This window comes from Ischnura elegans, chromosome 9, assembly GCF_921293095.1.
Source record: "Ischnura elegans chromosome 9, ioIscEleg1.1, whole genome shotgun sequence".
NCBI lineage: Eukaryota > Metazoa > Arthropoda > Insecta > Odonata > Coenagrionidae > Ischnura > Ischnura elegans.
Window position 1 is genome coordinate 63,382,097 of NC_060254.1, and position 12,541 is coordinate 63,394,637.

Consider the following 12,541-nt stretch of genomic DNA (forward strand, 5'->3'; position numbering starts at 1 on the left):
CGGCGCGTTTTTGCGCGCTTGAAATTTTTCACTTTTCGTTTAATCGCGAAAAATAGATATCGTCATTCGAAAATCTAAGAGTGTGAAATGCGTACTCCAGGAGTAATAATCTTTCGATTTAGACAATAAAAAAATAATAGGAAACCACCCTACTGGTCATCTGTAAATAATTCTTTGTCGTTCCTGTGGAGGCCATAGTGCTAAAAATATGCTTGGGGTGACCCAACATGATTTGTTCTTTTGGAGAGGCTTTGCTTATACAAATATATACGGCTGTGTGTGCTAAAAGGTCTATTGTGCCAATGAAGCGTGCTTTCGCTGACTGGAAGTAAGGAGACGGAAGACCTTGACTCTCTCGGATCGCCTCGTAATACGAATTCCTCTATCGCATGCCTCTTTTCGTTGCCAGAATGTTTCGACGCGTGCTGTGTGCCATTTATTAGCAGGAACTGTTGCCTAAAGAAATGTCACAACTGCGTGCTGTGATACCGTTATAATTGGATGCCTATGCACATTATATGTACGCAGATGTAATTGAATTTATATTAAAAGTGTATTTTTAAGAATTCTAAGTATAACTTATACATAAGATTTATGTTATAAGGAGCTGGTTGAGGAAATTTAATGGGATTCTTATAGAAAGGCGGAAACTTTTTAACCCAGTTCTCGTGAAATAACTTGGGAATTAGATTTCGAAATGAATCATTAGTCGTGGGGTGGTAGAAATTCAAGATAGAGGAAAGAGGTGTTTTACAGTTAATGGTGTCGTTGAATGAGGTACTAAGTGTGTGAACGTGTGGATAGTTGAGAACTTATTTTTTATCTCTCTGGTATACTTGCGGTCATCCAGTTTAAACATCCTATCTCTTGCTGAGCTATTTCAGAGAGCTTTGTCAATAAAATTATAGTGAGCTGACGATTGACACTTAATGATTGTGGTGGTCATACAATGGTTTTATTTGTTGCTGAGGTTATATCGCCTGGAGGATTGCCTTTTCATTCTGAAACACAGGCGTTGAAATCTCCAGTCAAGGAAAAAAATAAATTTTGATTGTCAACGGGAAACGTGAATCAATTTTCGCCCTCCAGTTTTGTTGGTTTTATCATTAAGAAATGACAAAAAGTGTTTTTAATTCGTTGGTAGTGATTCTCATGGTCATACACATGGAGTGGCACTGATAGGAATCGCCTAAAGTAATTAAATTAAATCTAGCATCTTCGAGAAAATAATTGAGTTATTTTACATTTTACGCGCATAAAATTAATTTTTAACTATAAAATGACTGCTGCTTTTTATTAAAGGTTGTAATTGGTGCATATTTATTTCTACATTTTCCAAAGAATCGATATTTCGGCCCGTGGAACTTTTATGCTGAGAAGCAAAGGCCGATATATCGGCCCGCAGCAATAAGAGGGTTAAGAATACTTTTATTTGAATAAGAAAAGGATAAAAATAACTTTCTCAGAAGGAACCTGCATTGTGGTCGATGAGAAATATCTGTGAAAGTAGGGTAAGAATAACACTTGAATGTGAAGACACCAGTGAGGATTACCAGATCTTCATTACGATGACAACAAACGAAACCTTACGTCTGACATGAGGGTGCGAACGATAAAAAAAACTAGGTCTTTGCGTGGTGGGAAGAATGAGCAATAGTCCGAATCGTCCTCCGCCGTGACTGAGTAGCTCCACAGCCAGTGCGTTCGCCGCGATAATATTCCCTTTCAAGGCAGATGGCGGCTGGTATTGCACAAGATGAGACGAGACAGGTTTTGTTTGGAGTCGGGCACGGCTTGGGAAGGAGTGGACGGTGGTATGGGAAGGCCAGGAGTGTGGGAAGAGCCGAAAGAGAAATCTGTAGGCCAAGTGCCACTCGCGGTTGCGTAATCGGCCGGCGTGGTGGCGTTCCAATCGGTTTCACTTTCTTCCACGTACTCATGCTTTCGCTCTCTGCCTTGCTCATGCATTGCCTATTCCGTCCCCTCGGAGTTCTTCGCCGGCTGCCTGATTGAGGCGGGCGACCTACTGCACGCTGCTGCTCTTGCCCACCGGTCTTTAAGTACCGAGACCCCATTTCGTTAAATTGCTGGAATTCATATCGCTCGTCGTGTATCTACTGCCCCGCGTATCTCTTCCGCAAGTTTTTCTTTCACCCACGGTGGAATGTTTGCAAATGGGTCGATGATTTGCTTCTGCACCGTTCTAGATAATGACGTTTGTTCGTGAGTAGCGTTTCTCAAACTTCTTCGAGAGATCCCTCCTCGGTTTCTGTAAACCTATCGAAAACAGTATTTGAAGGTAGAATGTTTAAGTAAACGAGGGAGAGGATGAAAGAGAATGGGATTTTAATAAGAATGAAAGTGAATTGGCCTTATGATGATTTTAAGAGGGAAGTCAATGACGGGAAGTATTCATGGAATAATTAAGAAGTATTCTGACAATCCCCCCTGACTGCTAGAATTCTTCTTAAACACTCCATGAAAACCTAACTTAATCGGTTGAATCCTTTGATATTTATATTAATAGAAAAAACTCTTCCCCACCCGCAATCCTTAAAATCCGGGATGAAGTTCCAGATCTATACTATCCCCTCACAGGAACATGTATATGGAGGGTTCTATTTGGGATGAAGAACTCCCTCCCCGAAATTTGCTCAGTTTTACCAAAAGTAATTACTAAAGATAAAGTTAATTAGCGTAGGGACGTATTGATAACAAGGTTTTTGGTTAATTAATGCATATTTCAACAATTTTATTGATGAGTGGTCTATTTAAAAGCAATGGTCATCTTGTATTAGGTACCTCCCTTCCCCGAAATACATATCGTATGTCCCCCACACCCTTTCGAATTATGAATTGACGCCCCCCTTTTGCAGTGTAGCAAAGACCTACGATGCATTACAGGTAGAGGTGGTGGTGCCCTCTTAGAGAACCACTCTGCCGGAGGAATTGGTGTATAGTCAGGGCTGGGCAGTATTTCAAGTAAAAGTATTCTAAAATACACGTGTAATTTTTGCCTGGTTTTTCAAATACACGATCTGAATGTATCTTGTATATTGTTTTTCAAATACCGATTTTGTCATTTTCCCTTGATAAAGTAATAAAATACATTTCTAAAATAGCTCTGATGACACTTCTGTAACATCATATTTCACAGATTACTTTTCGATAGAATAGTTTTCTTCATGTTTGCAACTATCCATATCGTACCAAGGCAAGTTATATATTTTTTTAACTTAACTCAATTTCCACAAAAATTTATTTTGTATTTTGAAAGGTATTTCGTATACTATTTTTTATTTTGAATTTAGAATACATTTGGAGCAGCTTTTTTTATTTCAAATACTTATCGGCCTGTATTTTGCCCAGCCCTGGGTATAGTCGGGTACATACTAATAATTCGACCGCACCCACGGGTTTAGAATGAATGGGAAAGGTTTGATTGAGACGGGCAAGTATAGAATTTATCTTCTATTCTTCCAGCAACAAACTTTTCAACTTTAGAGTTGTGAAGGACGAATACTGAGTGACAAGGAGATACGCATTTTTTTCTGTGTTCAATGCCGTTGCACGCGACCAGAATGATTCGGGAAAATTGACGTCACTGAAGATTACAACATTAATGGTATCATAAGTAATCTAAACGTAACAAATGTACCCAAATCCTAAACGTGGCTAATAACCTTCAAACTGAAAAATTTCACATACTGCGTGAATGCGCAAGATGGAAAATAAAGTTTTTGACCGTGATTTATTTTCCGAAAAACCTGGATAATAATTTCATTACTGGCATTACCTTAGGATATCATATAATCTAAGGTTTTGGAATGAACTTCTTCTCTATAAGTTTTACTGGTGATAGCCCGGGCCGTAATATCTTCATTGGATGATGAAGATGAAGATCCCGCGATACCATCCGCGGCTCGTTCGATCAAACTCCATGTTTTCAGGGAAGAGGTAGTTGGTAGGGTTTACCACTTACATTACAACAGAGTTTTTTACGTGACACCATCACGTGTACTACCTTTCGTCTGGCTCCTACACTTCGACCTATCTGGCATGGGCGGCTCTACCGGGAATAATTGAGAATTAATCTCGCCAGTGCAGCTCCAGGGGTCGTAGGAACGCACAAGCTCATCCACAATTTTCTTGTGAATTGAAGAGGGAAGTACTTGATGGAATGGGAGGCTCACAAAATTCTTCTTAAGTACTTAAGTACTAATAGTATGTATTAATAGTAAATGATCGCTCTCACCTCATCGCCGCGCTGCGGAAATATGTTAAACTAATAAAAGTGCAAACAAAAGTCAAGTTTCAACGGGATGGACTGGTGCTTCCTTAATGTAGTTCTCATGGATTAAAATATGTCCTCAGAGAAAATTACAACGACCCGGTATGTTCATAACGCCTCAGTATCTTCGGCAAACTTTGAGTATTTCTTCTCGTTCACCGCTTTACATTGCTGAAAATCTAGTACTAGGAAATGTTTCTCAGTCTCCTCCAAAAGCGGTGCCGCGACCTTATCTGGGATTGCTTAGGAACCTCAATATTAAACACAAAAAAATTACCTCTACATGTGACAATTTATTTTAATTTAGCTATACTCAGTGAAGACTGAAATGCTCATTAGTACCCTGCTGTTCCGCAAGTTTTTCTTTCACCCACGGTGGAATGTTTGCAATTTTGTCGATGATTTGCTTCTGCACCGTTCTAGATAATGACGTTTGTTCGTGAGTAGCGTTTCTCAAACTTCTTCGAGAGATCCCTCCTCAGTGTTTGTAAACCTAACGAAAACAGTATTGGAAGGTAGAATGTTTTGTAAACGAGGGAGAGGATGGAAGAGAATAGGATTTTAATAAGAATGAAAGTGAATTGGCCTTATTATGATTTTAAGAGGGAAGTCAATGAAGGGAACTATTCATAGAATGATTAAGAAGTATTCTGCCGGAATCCCTGACTGCCGGAACTCTTAAAAAACACTCCATGAAAACCTACCATAATCGGTTTAATCCTTGTACCCTGTTAGTAATGCTGCTCCTTTTCCATTATACGAGGGTCGTTCGATAAGTAATGCCCCACATTTTTTTAAAAAGCCATTGATATACATAGATCAATGTACTTATCGGTGCTTCACAATTGATGTTTGTTCTCTGCGCTGATGAAGTTTGACACCGTTCTAGCAGATAGCAGAGCCGTAGTACAGCGTCAAAACGGCGTCTACATATGACTCACGTTAAGAACAGCGTGCTGTTATTGAATTTTTGCGTAGAGCAAAAGAAACCGTGGCGAACATTCATAAACGTGTGTGTTTGTGCAGTGTATGACATGGCTGCAGTTGGTAGGAGTGAAGATGGGCGATGGGTACAGAAAATTACAGCCTCAAGCAGGGACGCAGCTAGGATTTAAGGCTAGGGGGGGTTTTAGGGCTACTAATACTTACGGGTATGAGTTGTGGGGGCCCTCCTCCAGAAAAATTTTAAGAATAAAGGTTAAAAATGTCGAGTTTTACGGCTTTATGAGGAATATTTGATAAATCCTAACTCTATTCTATAAGTAATACTGATCCAAATATGTAAAATGGATTAAATTAAAAATTCTCTGAGCTCTGGGGGGGGGGGGGGGGGGTTTTTCCCCCAAACCCCCCCCCTCGCTGCGCCAATGGTCTCAAGAGATGCAGAAACAGAGCTCCATGATCAGCCACCCTCGGCATGGCAACGCCAACAACGAATACATGCTCCCCTAAAATGTTGTCGCTAGGCCTTAGAACGTAATGGGTACTTCGTAGAAAAATAGGGCAAGGGCAAGACATGTTGATGCATATTTTCACTAAATTCTGACTCTTTACAATAAATATGTTCTGAGAAGAAAAGGGGCATTACTTATTAAACGACCCTCGTATATTTAGTAGCTTCGAAAAAAAAACTGGACAGGTGTGCTACACCGCAGTGAAATCGTCATCTTTAGTCCCTTTCCAATCACGATGAGAGGAAAAGAAATTTCCCATTCTTTGAAGAGTGCAAGTCACTCGATTTTACTTGTATCCTTAAAAGGAGAAAAGGGACCTTTCACTCTCTGCATTGTCAAATTTAACCTTGTCCTGATTGATGGGACTACTCCGTATATTTTTCGAAAAAAATCAAGTTAAAATAATTTGGCATTCTTCCTTGCACATCCACGCAGCAGGTGGAATTATTCAGCTTGAACGTCGTTGCAGCCACGCTTAGGATTTAAGTTGATTTAAAAAGCTAAGATGACGATCAAGGTTGTGATCTTCAGTTCTGATCTGCAATTTTCGCGAATCATTCTTGAGGCGTGTGCCGATTTAAAGCCCAAAAAATGGAAATGCTCATCGGCGTGATATTTATTTCGCTTCACTGTCTTGCCTTCTTAAAAAATCACGAGAAGAAGATATTGTAAGGCTAAGGTTTTTGATGCAAACTAAATGTTACTATGACCAATAGAGACACGATACAAGGCCGAAATGCTCAAAGGAGGAATGCAAAAAGTTTAATGGAGTCTTTGATGAATGGAGATATTTTTAAGACCGGGGAAATTATTATTTAGGGGCTGATTTTGACACATCTTTTTATGGGAGTGATATATACATTGTTGTGAAATTGCAAATCTATTTCAGGGTTAGTTATTCGTTATTTATTTCCAGTTTGTTTTTAAGTATGGGTATTTACACAGGGTGGTTTCTGTCACGTGTTAGATTAGATATGAAGCGTAAAAGCACCGAGTTTTGATATAATTTTGGTAAGAACTCAGTACTCGTTGCTATTGCATCCATCCAACCGTACGAAAAATCCACAGAGAAAAAAATAATTTGCCTTGACCGGGATTCGAACCTGGATCCCGCGTTATCTGGTCGAATGCTTTAGCCAGATAAGCTTACGGGAGTACCCGCAATTCACAACTTGTGCATTGCGGATGACTCCGGTAAGAGATATCACCGTGGCAGTACCGGTACACTTAAAACCATCCAACCGTAACACACTGAAATCCGTCAACGAATGGCCGCGCTATGCGTATGATGCATTCATTACTGCTTCCCTGAATGTGAACTCCACCGTTTCCCTCAGAACCAGTGCCCTTTTTTTGGGTCACACTTGTGACGTTTCACCGATATGAGAACGCTACCTTTAAGAGTCAGCGACAGCATGACCAGTCTACCGTTTAAGTTCGTCGATTCAAATGACTTTTTTAATGAGAAAATGAAACTGCAATATTTTTATGCATGCTGAAACCTGTTCTGCATCGATTAAGTAAGGAAATGGCAAAAGTTATTTCTCCTTAAATAAAATTATTGTATTTATTAGCTATTTATGGAGATAAATTTTCATTAAAAAATTAAAAACATACTTTTTGTTTCTTTTTATCAATACCAAAGCCTGATTTCTTAAGTTTTTGATAGCGAGACAGGAGTATTTAATCACACGGAAATAAGGGCATGAAAACCGGTTAACGTCCTTGCTTGCGTTCACTGATTTAGCATGGGTGCTATACAACTCTCCATCTTACAATGTATCCCAGCGAATAAGATACAGAGATCGCATGGTATCATGGGTTTTTGCGAATACGGTACCTTTATCGCGTATTTTAAGTATTAATTCACCAGGAAATGGATAGTGCAATGTTATGTGCAAATGTGTATTTTTATTTTTCTGCTTTTGTGTTGTACACGGTTGTGTAAGCAAATACCGGCTTCGAAAAATCATCGTAATTAGGAGACTTATTCATTTTATGAGGCGAGTTAAGGAAGGATCTCCGAGTTTGAATTACGTAAATCATTGAGTAAGGAGTCATTCGAATATTATTTAAGTTAAAAAGTTCCGAGAAAGCCTGAGGCTTGGGATACGAGAGTTTGGAATTTTAGTTTGCGAGAGAGAGGAAGCGTGGAGTTTACGTACTCGAGCATGATCTTCGCAAAGTAGCCTTTCGAGACCAGGACACTCATCTCAGGTTGGTCATTGAATAAGGAAAGCCTTGAATCATTATTGGGGGTTTTCAATTTTTCCCGCGGATATTCACCTGTGTTACTTTTTTGCCTTTTTCTGCGAGTGTAAAAATCATCCTCATCCGCCCCTCTAATAGTCTCATCTTGCGGATGTACTTGTGTATTTGTTTGTCTACTCTTCTGGTAGTGTCAGCATCTCACATTCAAAATAAAATATTCTTCTATTCAATTCAGTCTTCTTATGCGGAATCAGTATTTCTAATTCATTAACGCGAACTTATGAATCATTCAGAGTAGGGTGGTTTCCTATTATTTTTTTATTGCCTAAATCGAAAGATTATTACTCCTGGAGTACGCATTTCACGCTTTTAGATTTTTAAATGACGATATCTATTTTTAGTGATTAAATGAATAGTAAAAATTTTCAAGCGCGCGAAAACGCGACGGCTAAGTATGAATGCTGGGAAAACGCCGTGTGACGTCATTCTGGTTCCCGCTGTCGGCGAGTGAGGTGACGTTGGGGCGAGGCTTTGAGTGCTGATACGATGCAGGCTGCTAACAGGTAGCAGATTACCCTGCTAGCAGGTAGCGCTTGGCTTGAATAAGGATTATTAATACCCTATCAAACGAAGGAAACTTTCCGACCGTAGGCAGTTTTAATAGGTGATTATTAAGACATGTTTCACTGAGCTCTGTGCCTCATGCATGCATTGGTAATCTCCAACGATGTAAAACTCCTGACTACTCTTATAGCATCTGGGTCCCTGTGACGTCACGTGGAGTGGCATCGCCTGGGCGCCAATCTGGCCCTTTTCAAATGCGGTTAAAATTGACCATTGCCATTCGTCTGAACTGGGATTTCTACAACCAAATAATTTGTATATGTATTATGAATATACTAATGGTGGGCAACGAATCGCAATCAATGCCTTTCGTTTTATTTGATGTTGTGTAAAATTGGTGAGCACGTTTCGGTATTTCTCGCTTGCTTTATACCAATTTTTCAGGGTAAAAGTTTCGGTAGATATTTCATAAAATCCACCAATTAAGAAAAAAATGAGATTGATTTCGATGAGCCACTTTGGAGAATTTTCGATGAGAAATTTTGTACTTCAATTTTATTTGGGGAGGCAATGGTTTCATTTATGGGTTGGGCCATTTTTTGTTGCATTAGTATATTTGATGGTGAATGGCTTTGCCGTGAACAGAAGCCATTAATGCTTTAGAGAAATTATATCAAATCAAAGTATTAAATTTAAAACCATAGTCTGATGAACTAATTGTAATTTTAGTGTTGTGTTAGTATTGTGTTAATAAGTTACGGAGGAATTATGGTAGTAATGATGTAATAGGTTAGTATGGAAATAAACGGCTGTTTATGAATTATTTATTGACGCACACATTAGTTTAATACCCCTTACGGACGATCTCGAACTTTGAAGGGAACTTATTGCTGCTGCGCATGTTATTAGCAAATTTTTACGGCTGAAGTGAATTCAGGTCACCTTTATTAAAAGTTAGCGGACGAAATGTAACTAAACATCGATAACGGAACTCATTCACTGCGAGGGCACTTGTAATCTAAAATGCACGAACATGCATAATGAAGCGTAACCTGACGGCATGATCTGTAAATTTCTGCGGTTGTTATTCGGTGATGTTTGTATTTTCGTGCTCCCGTGGAGTTCACTGTGAAGCCTATGGAACAATCTACATAGTGCTCATATGGATTTGCATTTCCAGCGTGTAAAAAGGGGGTGATTACACAATCAAAGCTTGCGTTGAGAGGCCTTCACTAGCCACCTAACTTACGACTAAAAAGAGTATGATTATTCAATTTTAAACGAAACAGTTTCTTTCTTACGAGGACATTATGGAAATACCAATGCGCTGGAAACACGGACAAATTTTTAGGACGACGCGAGGATAGAACGGAAAATTTTCAGATTTGAAATATGGTAAAGTATTGAAATATCGACTGATTCACATGGAATCTAATAGTTTCACTTGAGGTGGGTAAAACTGCAAATGTAGCTATTATTTTTATGAGGTTATTCTACCATTAAACAGTCAAAAATATTTCTCATATTTCTAAATTTGTTTTCGTGAGCTTAATTGAATATACTTATAAATTATTTAGACTTTTTCATGGTGTTTTAATCAATTAGAAGTGCATGCATATTGTTTTCTCTATTAATGTTTTCCAAATGTTGCGGGCATAGCTTTTATCTTTGCTTAGGGCAGAGAATAAGATAAAACCTGGGTATGAGAAATGAGAAAAATAAATTTATAGTTAAAAATAAAAAAAACAACGCATCATTAAAGTTTGTCCTGATTAATATTCTGTAATACTAAGGATTAGTTTATAGCTGCATGTACCTCTGGGCTCACCGAATGTATACGTTCCTATCTATCAGCAATTTATTATTGTCAATATATCATTGTAATGATTATATAGGTAAACTTAAAAAGTCTTCCTCCCAAATAGACAATCAAGATTTATATTGATTTCTGGCGAATTTGGTGAGTTAAAAATATGTATCTGGCATATTATTAATACGGAACTAAAATGCATGCATGAATACACTAAGTGAATCGTGAGCATATTATTTGTTGTCAACAAATTTAATTAGTCCTAATTTTTTATCGGTTTCTCTTTGCGAGAATAAAAGGCAATTTAAACTTTGCTGCGCTTTATATTCGGTGCCCGACCGATTTCTGTGCCCTCATTGTTATTCTTTCAATTTATAATTTTCCCACAATACAAAGCCATAGGCGTAGGAATGCATTGAAACTGGCCGGACAATGAATCGAGTTCTGTGGAAAATTGCAACGTTATTCATTATTTCATTATGCACTTATTCCACAAAGCGGTGCCAGAAGCAGTTGAAGTTTTGGTCTCTTTGTTTTGTAGCCGTTATGAAATGATAAAGAAAACTCCTTTGTTTAGGGCATTAGTTTTGGTGGAGGTGTAGTGTCACATGTACTAGAATTAGAAAAATTGCTGTGATCATTGAAGTGTGCCAACATTTTTCGGTGGTCTGGCCATGAAAGGTAATTATGAAGGTAAAAGGTAAATATTTTTCACCACTACATATTAACAGCCTTTTCATTCACAACAGCATGAATCGATTGCAATGTTTAGTTCCGACTACCATTTAGGAACCATTGTATAAAAGTTTACGATTTGATCAATATTTTTATAAGTGTCCTAGATTTTTCTTTAGTTGAAAACAAATCCTATGCAAGTCATTAAATCTCTCACACCATACTCGCGGTGATTTGGATATCTATGTGAAGGTCTTACCTCCTCCTATTAATTACTATCTTCTGTATCTTAATTAGTGATTTTCATATTCCATCAACATTTTCGCGAAAAAATCCTTTTCTAATTTTAATAATATATTATCAATGAAAAATCCATGCAAGAAGGAGCATAAATTTTTTTTTTGGGTTTCTTATCAAAATATTCTACCCGCAAAGCAGGCTTGCATGTAGAATTTTACTGGGTATTCTGGGATCTAACGATTTGATCGTTGGATCATTCTTCCTCATAGAATGGTTCTCCAAGATTGTTAGAACATTAATTGCGTAACCTTGGTTTCGTTAGTAGTAGGACCCGCCCGCCTCTGTGACGGTGCGGGATTCCTCGTCCCCTCCCTTCCTTTCCTATCCTTCCCCTGGAGGTGCCGTCGGGCTCTCATCGCGGCGATGCCTCCCATCCTTATCCTTCCTCTGTCCTCCCCCTCTCGAAGTGGCACGGACGTATAAGTCTCGGAACTTGGTTCCCGGCCCTCGAGAGCGTATCCTTCGCGGGGCCCGCCCTGGGACCCCCGAATCCACTGGGTATTCTAGGCTGTCTACCGGCATACTTTGGACTTCTCTCTTTAATTCATTGTAAGAATTCCCTTCCGTTCTATCTTTAAATCATATTCTCCCTCTTTCCGCTCAGTATTCTCTCAAACCAAAACCTTTGTCTTCTCAGCATCTCATTCAGCAGCATCCTCTCTTTTCCCACCATGCCTATTAGTTCGTCGTTCCGCTTCCTCTCCGTCCACTTCAACTTCTCCATTTTTCTCCAGACCCATATCTTAAACCCATCCAGTATTTTCACGTCTTCCATCCTAATTCCACTTCCACTACAGACTGGAAGGCTGCACGCTAGGCTTAGATTGCTTGAGGAATCGGGAATTAATTCTTAAACAGCGACACGGAGAAAATCATTTAAAAACCTTATTATATTTCCAGATCCGGCAGAAACGATTGAGAGATTTTTTGCCGAACGGATAGGTGTGATAATTTTTCCCCCTGGACAATAAAGAGCCTTAGTAAAAACTAAATGGAAATACGTTAAAGCATCTCCTTCTCTCTTATAAACGGCTTGTGTCCTAACACCCCCGTCGCGTCGCAAGAGGGTGGAAATCGAAAAAAGCTTGTAAAAAATAATGTCTCCGTTATTATTTAACTTAGATTCACGATTATTTTCCATTTGAAATGATCTTTACCTCTTTAATCTGACTCGAATGTTATTTTAGGTATAGGTCAATCAGGGGCTCTCTGACACCATATGGCAGTAACAGTAAA